Source organism: Sinohyriopsis cumingii, chromosome 2, assembly GCF_028554795.1.
Source record: "Sinohyriopsis cumingii isolate HCF-2022 chromosome 2, ASM2855479v2, whole genome shotgun sequence".
Taxonomy (NCBI): domain Eukaryota; kingdom Metazoa; phylum Mollusca; class Bivalvia; order Unionida; family Unionidae; genus Sinohyriopsis; species Sinohyriopsis cumingii.
In genome coordinates, this window is record NC_142962.1 from 76,533,097 (window position 1) to 76,550,489 (window position 17,393).

Below are 17,393 nucleotides of genomic sequence, written 5' to 3' on the forward strand. Positions count from 1 at the left end.
CTTTCTTTTTAACTCACCCATCCCAATTTTTACGTTATTTTAAAAATTTTGATTTTTAAAAAATATCTTTACATTCTTTTATCACTCCTGTCCTAGGACGGGCAATTGCTAGTATTTCCTAGAGTGACCTATATGCACAAGGTTCTTTCATAGTTTTTGCTGCAATGCAACAAGGATAACAGATCAGTATCGGCCAGTGTCTAATATAAAAATTTTGTGAATAGAAAGACTCGGGTACACTTAACTATAGTAACAATGTTCATCTTTCCTCCACAACTCATATATTTGCCAGATCTTTCCTCTGCAACTTGTATATTTGCCAAAGGGCTACCTTTATAATAGCATGCCATAAAATTTTTTGGTTATGAAACTGAATACAGTATTCAGCATTTTATCATTGGTTAACAAAGAATGCAATCAGTATAATCAACAAATAAATTTAGTGAATATTTTAAACAGGTTAAAAATGCAAATCCCTTTTTTGTGCATAGGCACATTCCTCAGCAGATCTGTTGCTCATGCCTTGATTTGATTGATTGAACTTTTGATTTTTCCAGTAAGCTCTCTATCCGTTTTGGGCTAAAACTACGTTCTAAAGAAACCAACAATTTGTAAAACTACGAGCAAATCAAAACACTATTTTTGAGTGTTGAAAATCGTGGCATTACCATGTATACATTTAACTTGAAGTCACATAGTGGTATTTGCAGTGGTACACAATACTGGTATATAAGTTGGTACACAATGATGGTATATGTGATTTTACACAAAAATGGTATATCTGGTGGCACACACTATTGGTATATTCAGTGGTTTGCGGTATTGGTATATCAGTTGGTACACAACCATAGTATATGTGGTGCTACTCAATAATGGTACATGCATATACAATGGTACAGAATAATATTGGTATATGCAGTGGTACACAGCAAGATTGGCATGTGCACTGGTTCAGAATATTGGTATTTGTGGTGGTACACATCAAAATTGGTATATAAGGTAGTATACACTATATATTGGCATATTAGGTGGTTCAATATGATTTTGTTATATAAGGTGGTACACAATGATATTGTTATATTAGGTGGTACACAATGATCTTGGTTTATTATGTGGTACACAATGATATTGTTATATTAGGTGGTATACAATGATCTTGTTATATCAGGTGGTACACAATGATATTGTTATATTAGGTGGTACACAATGATCTTGGTTTATTATGTGGTACACAAAGATATTGTTATATTATGTGGTACACAATGATATTGTTATATTAGGTGGTACACAATGATATTGTTATATTAGGTGGTACACAATGATCTTGGTTTATTATGTGGTACACAAAGATATTGTTATATTATGTGGTACACAATGATATTGTTATATTAGGTGGTACACAATGATATTGTTATATTAGGTGGTACACAATGATATTGTTATATTAGGTGGTATACAATGATACTGTTATATTAGGTGGTACACAATGATATTGTTATATTAGGTGGTACACAATGATATTGTTATATTAGGTGGTATACAATGATATTGTTATATTAGGTGGTACACAATGATCTTGGTTTATTATGTGGTACACAATGATATTGGTATATATGCTGGTTGACAATAACATGCATATTGGTATATGGGGTGGTATATCAATTGGTACATACTGCTACCTATAATATCAGGTGTTACATATGGGTTTTTAAAAGTGGTTCAAAACAGTACCTATATATTAGGTGGCACATGGTAATTTTACAGAACTTGGAAGACAACAGTACCCATATATCAGGTGGTACATGATATTGGTATATAAATTGGTACACAACAGTACCTATATATCAGGTGGTACATCATAATGGCATATAAGGTGTTAGATGGTCATATTGGTAGATACGGTAGTACACAATACAGTATATTTTCTTGTGCATCTTTTGCCTATAGTTATCACTTAAGACTGCTAGACCCACTTTTCCTGCACTAGGTGCTCTGGCTTGACATTTTTATGCTGGGAAAGTCATTTATAGTCATAATATGAAAATAATTATAAGATGTTTTTAACCCCTGCCATTAAAATCATAAATCCAAAGATAGTAAATGGATGCATTTTTTTTAAGGCACCTAAATTTAGTCTGAAATGATAAAGCCTCCAAACTAAATTTTATCCTTGAAGAAAAGTCGTAAGTGCTAATGCTATTTCACAACATAAATTTTCAATGAGGCCTTTGAAATGGTTGTACAGTAATTAAGACTGAATTGTGTACATAATGAAAGTTACAAGCAACAAAGGGACAGTTGTTTGTTATATAAAAGTATTTATACAAATTATCTTGTCATCTCTCAACATAGATGACATACCATTTAAAAAGTGATAATTATGAAAATCTTAACTATAATTGTATATTTGTAAATAATTTAACATCAGTTAAAAGTACAGAATTTAAAGAACACTTCATTCAATATATTTTTCACTTATTTCTTCTTGTTGTTGTTATTATGATTAAGATTGTTATTATTATTTTTATTAATATTACTATTATTATTGTTATTATTATTATTATCAACATCAATGATTATGGTGCTACAAGGATGTCAGTCTCAGTGTTAATGGGACTAGTTGATGGCAGTTATTTACAATCCATTTCATTTATTTAATCATTAAAAAATTATAATGGAGTGTGTTTGAAATATGAGATGGATTTCGGGTTTCTCAACCATCTTGAATTATTGCCCAGAATGTTTTCAGATTGAATTAAATTGCCACTTAGGAACTTGTGGGTCTTTGGAATGAAAATTAGCCACCCAGTGGCCCCTGTTAGAAATTTTTGAGGATTCATTTTCACTGAGCTTAGAAAAGAACAAAGTTCATGACCAGTGACTTTGGTGTACATTTCACTTTAATGTCTCTTCCCACTGCATGGTTATTCATTACACACATACCAGAAAGATTTTAGCAGATAAACACATGCAGGAATTGTTGTTGTTATTATTATTATTATTATTATTATTGTTATTGTTGTTGTTGTTAATTTTAAAAAGCAATCGCAGTGATAGAAGACCCGATTATATTATTCCCATCATCATCTTCAGTAATAATAATAATAATAATCATAATAATCATTATCATTATTATTATTATTATTATTATTATTATTATTCAGAAAACAACAAAAGATTACATTTCTTTTGTGGGTTTTTTTAATCTCTGAAAACTACACAAATATCTCCAGGCAGTGGTCATTCAGATGTCTAAGAAGACAAAATGACCCCCTCCAGAAGATTTTATACATCCATTGTTCCATCTTACTTGAATTTCTTTGGGTTTGACAGTTGAGACATCTATTGCTTCAGGGCTTGGAATGGTCATTGGAGATGTCAGTGCAGTGCCCTCTAACAATGGGCTTGGAATCTAAACATAATCCATTATCTATCTGTCATCTGTTTTATCTATTTTTTATTACCTAATTCAGATCATGATGCCCCCCATTCATAATGAGGGATTGTTGAGAAATAATGTGCCGCATTTCACTAGTTAATGTCAGTGTAGATTTGAGGGATTGAAGTCGAAGAAATAATTTGAACTATAGGGATATAGATGTAGATAAGCGATTACTCCAGGTAGTGTTGGTCAGTTCTTGAGGTCATAAAGAGAGAAAGTAGTCTTGTGTACAATGGAAATGCAATGAAACACTGGGACCAATAGTTTTCCACATTAAAAGAAAACAATTCCCATTATTCAGACAGCTGTCAGCATTTGAGCTCATACCTGGGTATCAATATGAAAAGCTCAAGAAGGAGACTGAAAAGTAAGTTCTATGAATAACATTGTGCTTTGGTATATATAGATCACATTTAATAATTTTTACTTTTTTATAATATATTTAGAGAATGTTCGAGTCATACATTGAAAAGTACACGTACATGATTTTTTTAATACTTTGTATATAATTCAGATCAATAAATCAATGATGCTGATTTATGAACACATTTAAAAAAAATTATTCTGTAATATGCATTGGTGGCCTGTAAAATAGGTTACACTTAAATTTCTTCCCATATTTAAATATATTTAAATTGTATTTCCTTGCTTACTTGTTTGGCTTATTTGTTAGATTCTTGATATCTTGTTTGGTTTTTGGCTGGTGATAATCTGATGCATCAAATCCAAAAATCGGTGTTGATACTGATGGACTGTTTGTGGGTACGGTGTCACCTGTTCATTAAAATTTGCAATTTTCCTGCATGCAGATCTTTCCAGAACGCACCTGCTTACAGTTTAGACACTTATCAGTATTTGGTAACAGCCATAGCTAGCATGAAATTTGAAATGGCCATAAGTCGTAGGTTTGTGTGATTTTATGGGGATTTACAAGTCACCACAAAGAGGATTAGATCCAGAAATATTACGTACATATTGCCAAAAAAAGACATTGAACAATGGTGACACACCAGCTGTGAGAAATACAAGTGTATAAAATGTACACCGATGTATGCAGATGAAAGTGTCAGCATAAATGTTTGCATATTTTAATGAATAGATGAGATCAATCCTAAAACTTCAGTATCATTACAGGCATGGGGCTGATTTATTGGCTTATTTTGGGGGTCAGCTGGATAACTGTTTAGTGTGTTGTTCTTTTTTGTTGGATTTTTAAAAAAATCTCTTTCCTCAAGTAAAATAGTAACACTTTATATTTTATAGTGAATGTCTTCATTTTCCACAGTCTTTATCTTGCTATCTTGATTTTTTTAGCAATGAAATACAAATAGCCAAATATAACTTAGCAATGAAATACAATAACCAAATATAATTTATCAATGAAATACAAATAGCCAAATATAGCCTACAGAAAACGTAGGAAAAATGAATTATAAAGTCCAGTCTGCATTTAATTTGTATGCATTTTTCAGTCATGATTCATTAATTATGCTAAGAGTTAGATACAATATGCATGGCCAGATTGTTCACCAGGTTATGGATTGTTTATGGATTTCGAAATTCCAGTGCCTTGTACCATCATTGTGCTATTCATCTCTGGTTATATTTAAACCTGGTGTATTTCTCTGAGTCAGGAACATATTTCACTCTAAAGTAGGGGGAGGTTTGCTCTTGTTTCATTTTGAATGATTGATTCAAGTGCTAAGGGGATGACTCCCCACTGATCACAGTATTGTAAGAATACTTCAAGCTAAAGAGTTCATGGTCAGGGGCCACAACTCACTCAAACTCATTATTCAACTGTCTAAGCCAACTCCGCCTCTTAGCATTATAACTTGCATGTTATCTTGGCAAGCTTGACCCACGACCTCCATTTCTTGGCATTTCTCTAGACAGACAGAGGGGAAAAAAGTAAATAGACAAGATGGTGATATTTAGGCTGGAAAGTGCCTATCACAGCTGATAATTCTAAAGTACTGTTTTTCAGCAGGTTTTTTTGCACATTCTTTCGTTACTGTTTTATACAAATGCTTCAGAAGTAAGTCAGACAAGCTGATAAGTTTGGTGTTCTTACCACTCTTTTGGAATTTAGATGATCAGCTTCTTTTTGCTACACATTGTATCTTTAATTCTCTATCTCTGTCTTGCACCACACACACACACATACACACACACATATCTTACAAAACAAAGAATAAAAAATGAACCTACTAAAGATTTTAAAAAATTACCTTGATAAATTAATTACCTCAACTCAGTGATCTGATTCTTCAGTAATGCAACATACAGAAATTAACAAATTACCTTTAATGAATACCAGAACTATAGTACAGAGAAAGATATAAACTGACATAATTATCCCAAATGTGCTTTCAAAAGACAACCATTTAAAACTGGTTTCAACAGATTTGTGCTAAAACAAATATATAATTCATGAAGGTCTGAATTAAATAAATGTCTTTTAATAGTCAAGCTTTTAAAACTTTTAAAACAATTTCTTGACAATGAAAGACAATATGTGTAGGTGTAGAGATAGTGAATGAATCCAGAACCCTGTGAGAACAGCTGAGTGTGTTGATTTCATCAAAACCTGCTGACCCAGAAAACACCAGACTCTGAGGGTCACTGGGAGTGGGTTTCAGTTCCTAAAGTGTACTTAAAATATTCTTCAATCCAGAGCAGTAACATTTTACTCTTACAAAATTATTATTCACATATGTAGTCCTATGTTTTAGTGCTTAAATTGATATGAATATTAATATAGACATGGGTGCGATCAATTTTACTAGATTTTGGTAATACTACTGAATAGCAATAAAGTTAATAAGAAGAATTTAACTAGAATTTGATTGTGTATGTAATTATGGTTGCCTTTTTCATCTTTTCTTTTCCTGAAAGTGTCAGTAACAGCAGTTTTGATAGATTGTTGGAGATCAGCATACATTTCTATTTTGATGTCTTATTTAAATTAAGATGAAAAGTTTTTGAAATAAATTTTGTGTTTATTTTGACAGTATTTCCATTAGTTTAGATTCCTGTCTATTTTTGGAGGAGCTGCTCCTATCCCTCTCCTCCTCATTAGCAACTGATTATGTGATAAATTGCATTGAGGCCTAAGACAGCTGTTACTATGATGTCCACTTGCCTCTATGCTAGACTGTGATGGAGAATATTGTATCTGTCATCAGAAAATTCACCTTCCTTTCACAGGATATTGAGGGTTGATTTACATTTTAAGGGATTTGTAGCTAGTAGAGAAAATGCTAATTACCTCCACTCAGTCTGATGAAAAAGTGAGATAATTATTTTAGCATGCAAAGGAAAATCCTGTATTGGATAAGGTCTCTCTTGCACATTTTCTCTGCTGCTCACTTCTAACTTGCAGCACAAATAGAATGAGAGAGGAAGTAATGATGACATTTTCACACGAGCGTATAATTTTTAGTTTTAAATTGTTGTGTACAAGTTTTTTCTTATTAGCTTTTACCTGATATTGCTGAAATCCATCCATAAAAATTCTTACAGAACAAGAACCTTCATTTTGGGGGAGGGGCATTTAGACTTTAACTTTAATTGTCTGTATGTCTGTCTGTCTGTCAGTCAGTGTCCCCCTCCTGTAAAATAGAATCAATACTCATTGAAAATCTTTGAGAAATTGGCACGAAAGCCCTAATTTATATATCATGGATATGTTTTATTCACAGATGTAAATGTCTCTTTTGTTCGTTTCTTTTTTAGGCAACATTTATCTATCTCTGTTAGGGGTTATTTTTGGTGGGAGGAATTCAGTTTCAGTAATCACAGTCTGTATAAAACAGTGCCAGACATTTATAACACGCATCGTTTAACATTGCAATGTAAAATCAAGTAATACAGCATACATAAAACACTCAATTAAAGTTAATTTGAAAATTAAATCTCGGCCACGGTTTTCTTCTCACCTAAATTTTTCTTAAGCATTGCTATAAACCGATGAAGTTAAGTCTGATAAAATCTAATTTATATAAAGTTATCTCACCCTGTTTGCTACCATTTTCCATCCCAAATCTACCGTTTAAGGAACAATATTTGGAGCCTTTAGAGTTTCTGTATTAATTACATGTACAAGCTTATGATGTATATAGCTGATAAACATAATTGAATTGTTAAGTGTCTGTCCTTGGAAACACCATTATGGCGCCTATATTTTAATCAATAATTACTGGAAAGCGTGCACAGATTGATACTTGATCCCTAATTTAATTTTTTTTCCATTCACTGTTCAAATATAGAGTGTATGATAATTCTATGAAGATGTAACGATAAGGGGAGAAAATTACATTAACTGAGAAAGCGGATAGTGATTAAGCCTTGAAAAATTAAATGCAGATTAGAGATAGGTATTGTGTCCATAACTTTTGGGATATTTTATTCACTATGAAGTCCAAATTATGACTGACACTTATTGAATGTTGGTTTTAATGTTATTTGTAATCAAAACTATCCAGGGGGAAAACTTGTGCATAACTCCAATGAAGAAGATTACAGTCATCAGTAGATCAAAATATAAAAAATATTTATAAAAATTCGTGTTAACTTTTTAGATCAATTATTTTTTTCCCCTTATATGTTGAACAAGTGTATAACATAACAATGGATTTTGTTATATTGCCATGGTAAACCTAGTCAAATTTTGAGAACATAAATTTTACTTTAACAAGATAGGATTTGGATTTTAGAAATAGATACAGCACACTTTAACTTACCATTTATTTGTTCAGGGTTCTTTAAATTTATGTATATATGTATGTGTGTGGGTGGAAGTGTACCATAGATACTGGCTTTGCACAGATCCAGATCTGCCATCATGTAATCTGGCAGCAGATCTGGGTCAGTGCAGTGTGTTAGAAGTAGAACATAAAATCATAGATCCTGATCTGCTGGTGCATTTTGCAATGGCAGATTAGGGCTTATGTTTGCAGTTGGACTCCATTTATAAGAGAGTGTATATAGTATGTATTAATGTCACATTACAATAATGAATATATATAGCTAACCAGAATTAATATGTAAACATTAAAAACTGGTATAAGCTGTAGGAAGATAGACCCATCCGAGTAGGTGTAGACATTAAGTACAAACTATGTAACATGTATATAAATCATATGGTAATGGTAAACAGTTTTTAAAAAATCCTATGCATTCAAAATTTGTTCAAGTCCGACACATTTCTTTGATAATGTGTTTCATTCATAGTAGACACTGGCAGGGTATGCAGTGTAGTTAAGGTTCATCACTATCCAGTGATTCCAAGATTGTCCTAGACATTCCAGGCTTTCTTTAAATTCTAGAGGAAAGCATCAAGTTTAATTTATTAAAAGAAAAGACCAGTATAGATTGTCAGAGGGATTGGATTGGTAGCAAAAGGGATCATTTTATTGGCAGTAAAAGGGAATATTATCCCCATTTTTGAGGGATTGATAGATAACTATGCTGGGATCTTAAGAGTTTGTTGACTAGAGCTGCTGGGGGTCAACAATTCTGGGAAGATTTTTCACCCAAATTACTCATACTTCCTAAATGAAAAATGGATAATAAATGTGGATATATGTAAACTATGTGGTGGTAGAGAATGATTGTCAACAATGTGATTTACAGAATATTGTGGTAAATTAAAATTATGTGTCAAGGAATGTAATCTTTCCTGGTTCTGTCTGAGATAGTGATAACAATAGTAATTAAATAAAAATATAAAATATTATCAAACATTTTGAATACCTTCTTGGTAATGTAACAATTGCTGTTCTAGGTGTTTTCATATAGAATAAAGGTATTTAATTTACAAGTAAATTTACAGTACTTTATGACTTTATATGCATAATTTTATAGAGAAGTATGTCCATGTATTAATATAATGCCGATGGTTTTCTTTTAAATTTTATTCTACAATATAATTTAATGTATACACTTTAAATATTGTTTAATTGTATGACTTAAATCATCAAAACACTTTTGCTGGACAAATTTAAAATTAAAAAAAAAGTGTTAATCAGTTAACAGCTTATTGTAAAATTTTGATGAATTTTTGAATGAAAATATGTTTACTGCATTATATTAAAAGATGGATAGTAATTTTGAAATGTGGCATATTTAGAAAGAGAAATGCTTTATTGACTCAGTTCTGTCAACAGTTTACCTCTTTCAGGCAATATGAAACTATATGATTGACAGAAATCAATAGCTATGTTCATTTCACTGACACTGTTCTGTGGTAGTTTCAAATCATTGGGCAAGTCTCATGGACCTTTGCATAAGCTGTATGTTTTAGATATTGGAGAAGCTTCAATTTTATCCTTTCTTTAGAGACTTTTTTGTCAGAAAACTTAATATGGCTTCAGCAAGTTTATGTCATAGGATCTTTATTTACTTACATTGAATAATTTTATAGCTTCCAAACCAGATAAGGGTTCACAATTTAATTGGATATAATTATTTTGATGTATTGGATGCGGCAGCAGAATATAATTTAAACATCTGCTGCAGTGTTGCACGTTTGTCTTCAGTAACAGTTTTGAATGGACGTTTAGAAGACCCAGTTCCAACAGTATGATTTTAAAGTAATTAGCCTTATTAGCTTCTGTAGATTTATTGCAAAAATCAATTGTTAGCTTATATGAAAGTAAAAGAGAATTTACCATACACATATAATGAAACGTTTACACTCTTGTCAAAACAAGAATTGGGGGTGGGTGTGTTAAAAACTGGCTTAGTTCGTTAAAGATAACAGAATCTTATGTCTTTATTTCTTTCTCACATTCCGGACTAGTATTTTTCCTGTAGGTCAGATTTGTCTGTTTACGTGACAGAGTATACCTTAAAATAAATTTTAAAGAGCTGTAAGGGTTCACTCCCTGATGGGTACTTAGTTGTGTTTATTTTTGCCTTAGATCAACTGGAATTTCTCGCAGCAAATTCAACTTTGACGGTACTGCACTTGGCTAATACTTGCTAAAACCCCTTAGACACGCTAAGAAGTATTGTAAACAAATTTCTTTTCATCAAAAACAGACTTCAAATCAAATTAGAGACAGCTAGACACTGATACTAGTGGTAAGAATCTTGTGTAAATAATGAAGCAAACCCTCTTGCAATATGGTTGCAGACATCTGTGGAAATTGCATTTACCAAAATATATTCCCCCTCCTCCCTTCCACTGCACCCCGATGAGCAAGTTGTTCATCTGCATTATTTGATAATATATATCAAATTTAAATAAAGGTATATTAAGCCCTTAAGACCTAATAAAAAATAATTTCATTTTAATTTTGTTGTCAAATTTTCGTGTTACAGCATCACTTGTTGGTTGGTTATGAAGAATAGTACATGAAACTAATCTGTTACTGTGACAGTTCCCAGGAATGGTCTGAGGTGCTGGCCTCTACATAGCACTCATCTTTCTCACCACTGTCTGCATGAGCTGAGTTGGTTATTTAGGAAAGCTTGCCAGTAGCTTCCTGTGGGTAGGTGGTTCTTCCTGGATTTTCTTCCCCCATATATACTGGCTGCCATGTATAGTGTAGCATGTGCTGTGAAATGGTTTTAAACCCAATAAAAAGCAGATTTAAAAGAAAAAAAATAATCCCAAAAGAAAAAAATCTTAATGTGACCTGTATTATGACTATAGATTACTTACCCTTTAATCTTCCTTATGGAGTCAATTAATACATGTATCTCAGCCGAAAAACAACTCAGTTGTGTATACATTCATTTAATTTACAACTTTTCTGAAGGGGAAATGTCATCAACTTAAAATTGTTTTTAAAACGGTGACATTGCCTTCAAACGAGGTGAGAAAAACATTTTCGAACTTTTTTTCATTAGCAGTTCCAATCTTTCCCTCTCCACGCCTCTGTCACCTTTAAATATCAACAATTTGCAAATCCTGTGAAAATGTGCAGTTCATGATTTGAAGATAGAATTTTGCCAAAGACATGTGCTAGTTATCCATTACAGCTTTGACAGATGAAAGAAGACAGCCTCCATTTTGGAGTCTGAAATTACAGTCTTCCCTGTCACAGAGTGAACCCAATCAACTCCAAGAAAAAAAAATAATTGTCTCATTTGATTGCTGAAAGTGTCCAATCACACTGACAAGTTACAGGATAAGTATACACTTGGGATCAGTGGGAGGGTATAATCTGTGTATGCCATGCCACTTCTGCTTTTGTTTTTTTGTTTCCTATTTGTGCACAAGAAACTTGGGATCACTCCACATATCCCGCCATGTCGGCTAATTCTGCACAACAATACAACATTCCAGTAAATATTGGAATGCATGTTGTTTTTGGTCAAATATCCAATTCGTATCAAGAAAGAATGATTGTCCTTTTATTAAAGAATTGATTTTCCAGAAGTTTATAAAAATATCCCACATTTCTACCCTAACTGCATATGACAATGTGATTTCTAAATGTCAACATGAAGACCCACTCCATGACCTTCTTAAACTTGTAACCCAGAAAATCCTATTTTCTATTTATCTTTTAGAATCATAAAATAAATACATTATATAAAAGATGGAAATGTATACCTTAAAACAATAATGCAATTTAATCCAAGTTTCCAATTTTGCAAGCTGTCCCACACTTACAAAATCGTCTGCTATCCAAAATATGAACTTGCCCACCGAATGGGATTCTCAAGAAATTTAGTTTAGTTTGCTTACTATCTCTTGCCATTTATTGCCATTGTTACACTGAATATTGTAAAACTTGCTATAAACCTGACCTAATTACTCAACCGAAATGCTGACAGAAACAGTCCAGAACAATGTATTTCATTTCCATAGCCCAATTAATAAACATATCTTTTCAAAGCTATCTGCTGAATAGGCAGACATCATGAGTCATGAAAACACAGGGGTGGTATCAGGTGTGTCCAAAATTAATATTATTTTGAACAGAATATTCTGGTGACTATTGCAATTCTGAAAATAGTGAGCATTGCAGTATTTTATTTTCATCAGTTAAGTCAAATTCCGTACGTGTTTTGCTTCAGTATTGGTGATGGAAACCTTAGGCACACAGAAATGCCTGATAGCGTGGCCCCATCGCCAGAGTTCTTTCCAGCTCCAGTTATTGTCCCTTTTTGGGGGGGATAATATTCACCTGTGAAAGAAAAAGAAAACAAGTGTTTACCATATATGCTTGCTTATATAAGTCATTTAAATTTGCATAAAATCCTGATATGTTTCATAGTGTGCCTGCAGATTAGGGTCCATGTTTGTTCTGTACAGTACCAGATCAGCGGCATTTCTGGTCTGTGTTATATGCAACTCCATTTTCCTATAAGCAAGTACATATGGTATTCATAGAATGAAGTAAAATAAGTTTTGGTGGGTATTTTTTAAAACCATCTTATGATTTAAAGTTTGCATCAGTTCTGTTGCCCCGAGTGGCCGAGTGGTCTAAAGCGCTGTCCGTAACGGATCACTGCCATCTCACCTCTGTCTGCTTGGGTTCGAGTCTAGGATTCGACCAATGTGGGTATGTAAGAAAGCTTGCCAGTAGCTTATCGTGGGTCAGTGGTTCTTCCCGGAGTTTTTCCAGGTAGTTTCTCCACCATTAATACTGGCCACCATACATAGCCTGTCGTGTGCTGAAAAATGGCGTTAAACCCCACAACAATAATAATAACAACAGCATCAGTTTTACCACTTTTGCATCTTTCGCAAGGCATTTAAGAATTTTTAAATGTTCTATTTCAGTTCTGGTTCATACCCTCTCACTGTATATCCCCCTTTTCAGTGAGGATGTCATTTACCAAAATTGTTTTTGTCTGTCTGTCTGCAAGTATTTCATTCATCCATAAATTTTTCCTGATGTAATAACGCTGTTAACTCTTTCCAGATGTGTTCATCTATTTAGAGCTGTTAATACAGCCACCTTGTTGGAATTCTTGCAGTTGTATGACAGAAATATTTGAATTGAAAAATAACCCATTATCATTTGTCTGCCTTCATGTGATGCAGGGGAAATACTTCCTCTCCTAGTTAAATGGAGACTGAGCCTTGCAAGATCTTTTGTTTGATAGATAGATTTTCCCCTAGGCCCCCTATGGGGCAGATAATAGCCTGTCAGCTGAAAATGGCAGTTTAGGGGCACCCCTAGGGAACAAAACTAGGCTGTCAGATACAGGGGGAGAGCCAAGTGGTCTTGTCAATGGCCTATTCTCCCCAACTTAATGAACACTTTCTGATAGTGCACACATGCTCTGATAACCAGGTCTAGATAATAATATTAATGGACTTTCATAAGAAACTGGTAATTAAAAGTTAGGGAAGCAAAACATAGCATGCTCATTATCAAATGAAAACATTGAACCAGTCTAATTCCAGCCTGCATTGGAAGGGTAATAATTGTGATTGGGTGTTTACCAAATGTAATTGGTAGAATAAAAACCTGGCTTGGGAATGATTATTATGTTTTTAGAGTCAATGTGGTATAGGACATTGGAGGCTCTAGAACTTTTTCTCACAGCAGGATTTTTCTAATATTGTACTTAATGGGCACTTTTTTCCAGACGTTAGACTGTACCATATAGACCCCTTCTTCTTGTATACAGGGGACCATCAAAACAATTTTTTTAGACCCAATCATGCTTGGTGTTCCCTGTACCATTTATGGGCCTAAGCCTTGTACTAAAAAAAAAAAAACTGGGTTCAGCTAGAGATATATAGACCCTGACTAACCAATGCATTAGCCATTATGTATCCACTTAAATGTGCTGGTATATTAAGGGATATGATTTGCTCTATCATGATCGCAGGTGCCCTTATGTTAATATTTCTGGAGTTAGAGGAAGGATAAATTCTCTGTTGGTTACCACCTTGGTTTTGTGTTTATCATAACCTTGTTTAAGACAATGAAAAATCCCTTCCCCCCCCCAGTCTTGCAGCTTAGATGGTCCTTGTTTTTCTTGGCTGTTATTATCAGTTTTGGCAGAACATTGGGTGCCATTGTTATTGCTGTTTTTATCAGTACCTGTTAAGATGCATCTTTATCACAATCATCACTTCCATAAATGCCATTAGTGTCACAGCTGTAATTATCCATCAACTATTGTTATTTGGCTGTCCATCTGAAAGAGAGAAACTGTCTTATTGACTGGGGTCTTCATCATTATCATTTTCATCATCTTCATCCTCAAGAGCTTAATAACAGGTGGCATAACCTTTCATTATGACAATCATTATCATCATCGACAACAACAAGAAAAGTAACCATGGTCAGATGTTGATTACAAACGCCATCCCCTGCAAACTCGTTGACATTTCACCATGGCCAAATTTTTTGTATTTGCAAACCCTATCCCAATAAACATGGGTAATGGCTAAATGTTGTCTATTACAAACCCTATCCTAAGCAAACACATTGTTATATCACCATGACCAAATGTTGCTTATTCCAAACACTATCCTATGCAAACCCATTATTATATCACTATGACCAAATGTTGCTTATTCCAAACCCTATCCTATGCAAACACATTGTTATATCACCATGACCTAATGTTGCTTATTCCATACCCTTTCATATGCAAACCCATTATTATATCACTATGACCAAATGCTGCTTATTCCAAACCCTATCCTATGCAAACAGTTATATCACCATGACCTAATGTTGCTTATTCCATACCCTTTCATATGCAAACCCATTATTATGTCACTATGACCAAATGTTGCTTATTCCAAACCCTATCCTAAGCAAACACATTGTCATTACCATGGGCTGATGTTGCTCTTGACAAACTCAATTCTCATTGTACACATGCTGACAAGTCAACGTGGCCTAACGTTGTGCAGTACAAACCCTATCCCCATGTGAAGTTTTCCATGTTAATGGTAATTTGTAGTTGGAGGCAAACTATTCAGCTTTGCAGGGATGTAAATTACATAATCTTAACAAGGCTTGATCCTTGCTTTTTTTGACAACCAGTGATTGATGTGTTCAAGAAACGCTATAGACAACCCTACATTAGGCTTGTAGACTGTCAATATTTCCAGCATTTCTATAAAATAGTTTATCTGGCACAAATCAAATGGCTTTCTCGCAGAAATGGGTTTATTTTGTTTTAGGCAAGTTCAGTGTAATGAAGCCTGTACACAGATTTTCTATATTTTTGCTTCACTGATTTGTGCCAACTCCGTTTTGCAGTTGGAGCAGCAAGTGTAAAGGGTTTTCTTAATCTAGTTGGTTGAATTTAATTGAAAAGTTAATTGATGGTGGAAAAATGAGCAAAAACTTGGTATTTGTTCATCAGAATTTGATCCATTCAGTAATTCATTTTGTACTTGAAAATACAATGGGTTTCTTACAGAAGTAATCAGAGGCATAAATGTTATTTTTCTTCAAAGTTATTTGAATATATTGTTTATAAAAATGGAACTGCTGGCATTGTTTTCCTTATTTATGTTAAATGCATTACATGTCATCAGTGTCATCAGTTATTACTGGAGAGTAATATACTAAAGAGACAAATTCAGTAATGCAAAATGAAAAACGTGTATCAAAATTGTAAATGCATTTATGTACCCATCATATATATTGACTTTTATTGTTTTTCATACAAATCCATTGACACAATTCCTACTTCTAAAATTAATATCAGTCGCACATGATTGATTAGGGGAAAGTAATTGAAAGAAAAATCCAGAAGAAAAAAAAAATAATTTCCTATTTATTTGATACTGGGTTTTCATTTATCCAGAATATTGAAGATCTAATGGTCTTAGAGGGTCTGGGGTCAGTATTGGAAGAGAAACACATCCCCAACGTGTGGGTAATTTCATTAACTGGATTCTAATCCACAGCCTCATCAGAATACATGCTATTCACTCCAGAATTTCCAAACTCTGTACCCAGCACCTTTAGAGCCATATGCAACGGATTGTGTGCGATCTAATTAATCAGCAATTGGTTTTGTGCAATTATGGAAGTAAATTGAGTTTCAGAGACGATTGGAAAAATATCATTATGAAATCATTTAGCAATCCATCACTTTCAATGGATTTTGTCCATAGAGTGAAATGAATCACGGATATTTCATATTCATGTACAGTGGCATGGGAATGAAATGGACAATCATTGCTAAATGCATGAGCACAGGTCTCGGGCATTGTGTGTGAAGGGACAATCAATTCATAGTATTATTTAGCAGAGTTGTAGCTTCAAATATTTGCTCTCCAGTTTCAAAACCTAGCTGAATTTATCTTTCTTTTTACCGTTGTTGCTAATAATTGGAAAAAGATCTGGTTTGATATTTTATTCATCGTATCCTCGTTCACAAGCTTAGTACAAATGCTTATTACTGATATAACATACTAGAGACAGTACATATCATACGTTTTGGATTCAATTTTGTGTGTACAGTGTCACAAGAGTTAGAAGTATATTTCATGGGTTTGGTCTTGCCAACTCTCTTTGGATAGAGTAATGGCCACAGACTGTTAACTAAATATCTACACATGGGATGTAGTTGGCAACTGACATAGGTAAAGAATCATTTAGTATATGCTGCTGTAATATGGTATGAACATGGTCTAATAGACGTACATGTCTTGTATGACTTAAAACTTCTTTAGAAGAATTATGGACACTTGGTTGCTCATCCGCCTGATATTGGTTTCTACAATACAACTTCACCAGAATTATTTTGAATTTTTTTTTTTTGGCATGTGCGTTCAGGTTCATTAGACCTTTTCTTATTCAGCTGTCTGACATCTATGTTGTGGTCATGGGTGTCTGCAAAAATCTTTTTTTGGTGGGAAAAAGCCATACTATGGGTGTGGTCTTTGGGTGGGCAACTGCACCCCACTCTCGCTTCCACTGTGGATGCCCATGGTTGAGTTTAATTTCTTTATTTAGAATTGTCGTGGCCAAGTTTCCTTGAATTTTAGGCTCCTGTGCTA

General features: G+C 33.6%; 1 protein-coding gene and 1 long non-coding RNA gene across 4 annotated transcripts in view; one reads left to right on the plus strand and one right to left on the minus strand.

Moving 5' to 3' along the window:
- The window catches only part of LOC149805221 (homeobox protein Meis1-like), a 170,040-nt gene that overhangs the window by 97,743 nt on the left and 54,904 nt on the right, over positions 1-17,393 (plus strand). The gene's annotated exons all lie outside the window — the stretch shown is intronic.
- On the minus strand, positions 11,788-15,519 carry LOC149805222 (uncharacterized). Its single transcript, XR_016418327.1, has 2 exons — positions 14,464-15,519; positions 11,788-12,588 (listed from the first exon to the last, which is right to left on the minus strand). It is a non-coding gene; the product is annotated as an uncharacterized LOC149805222 (long non-coding RNA).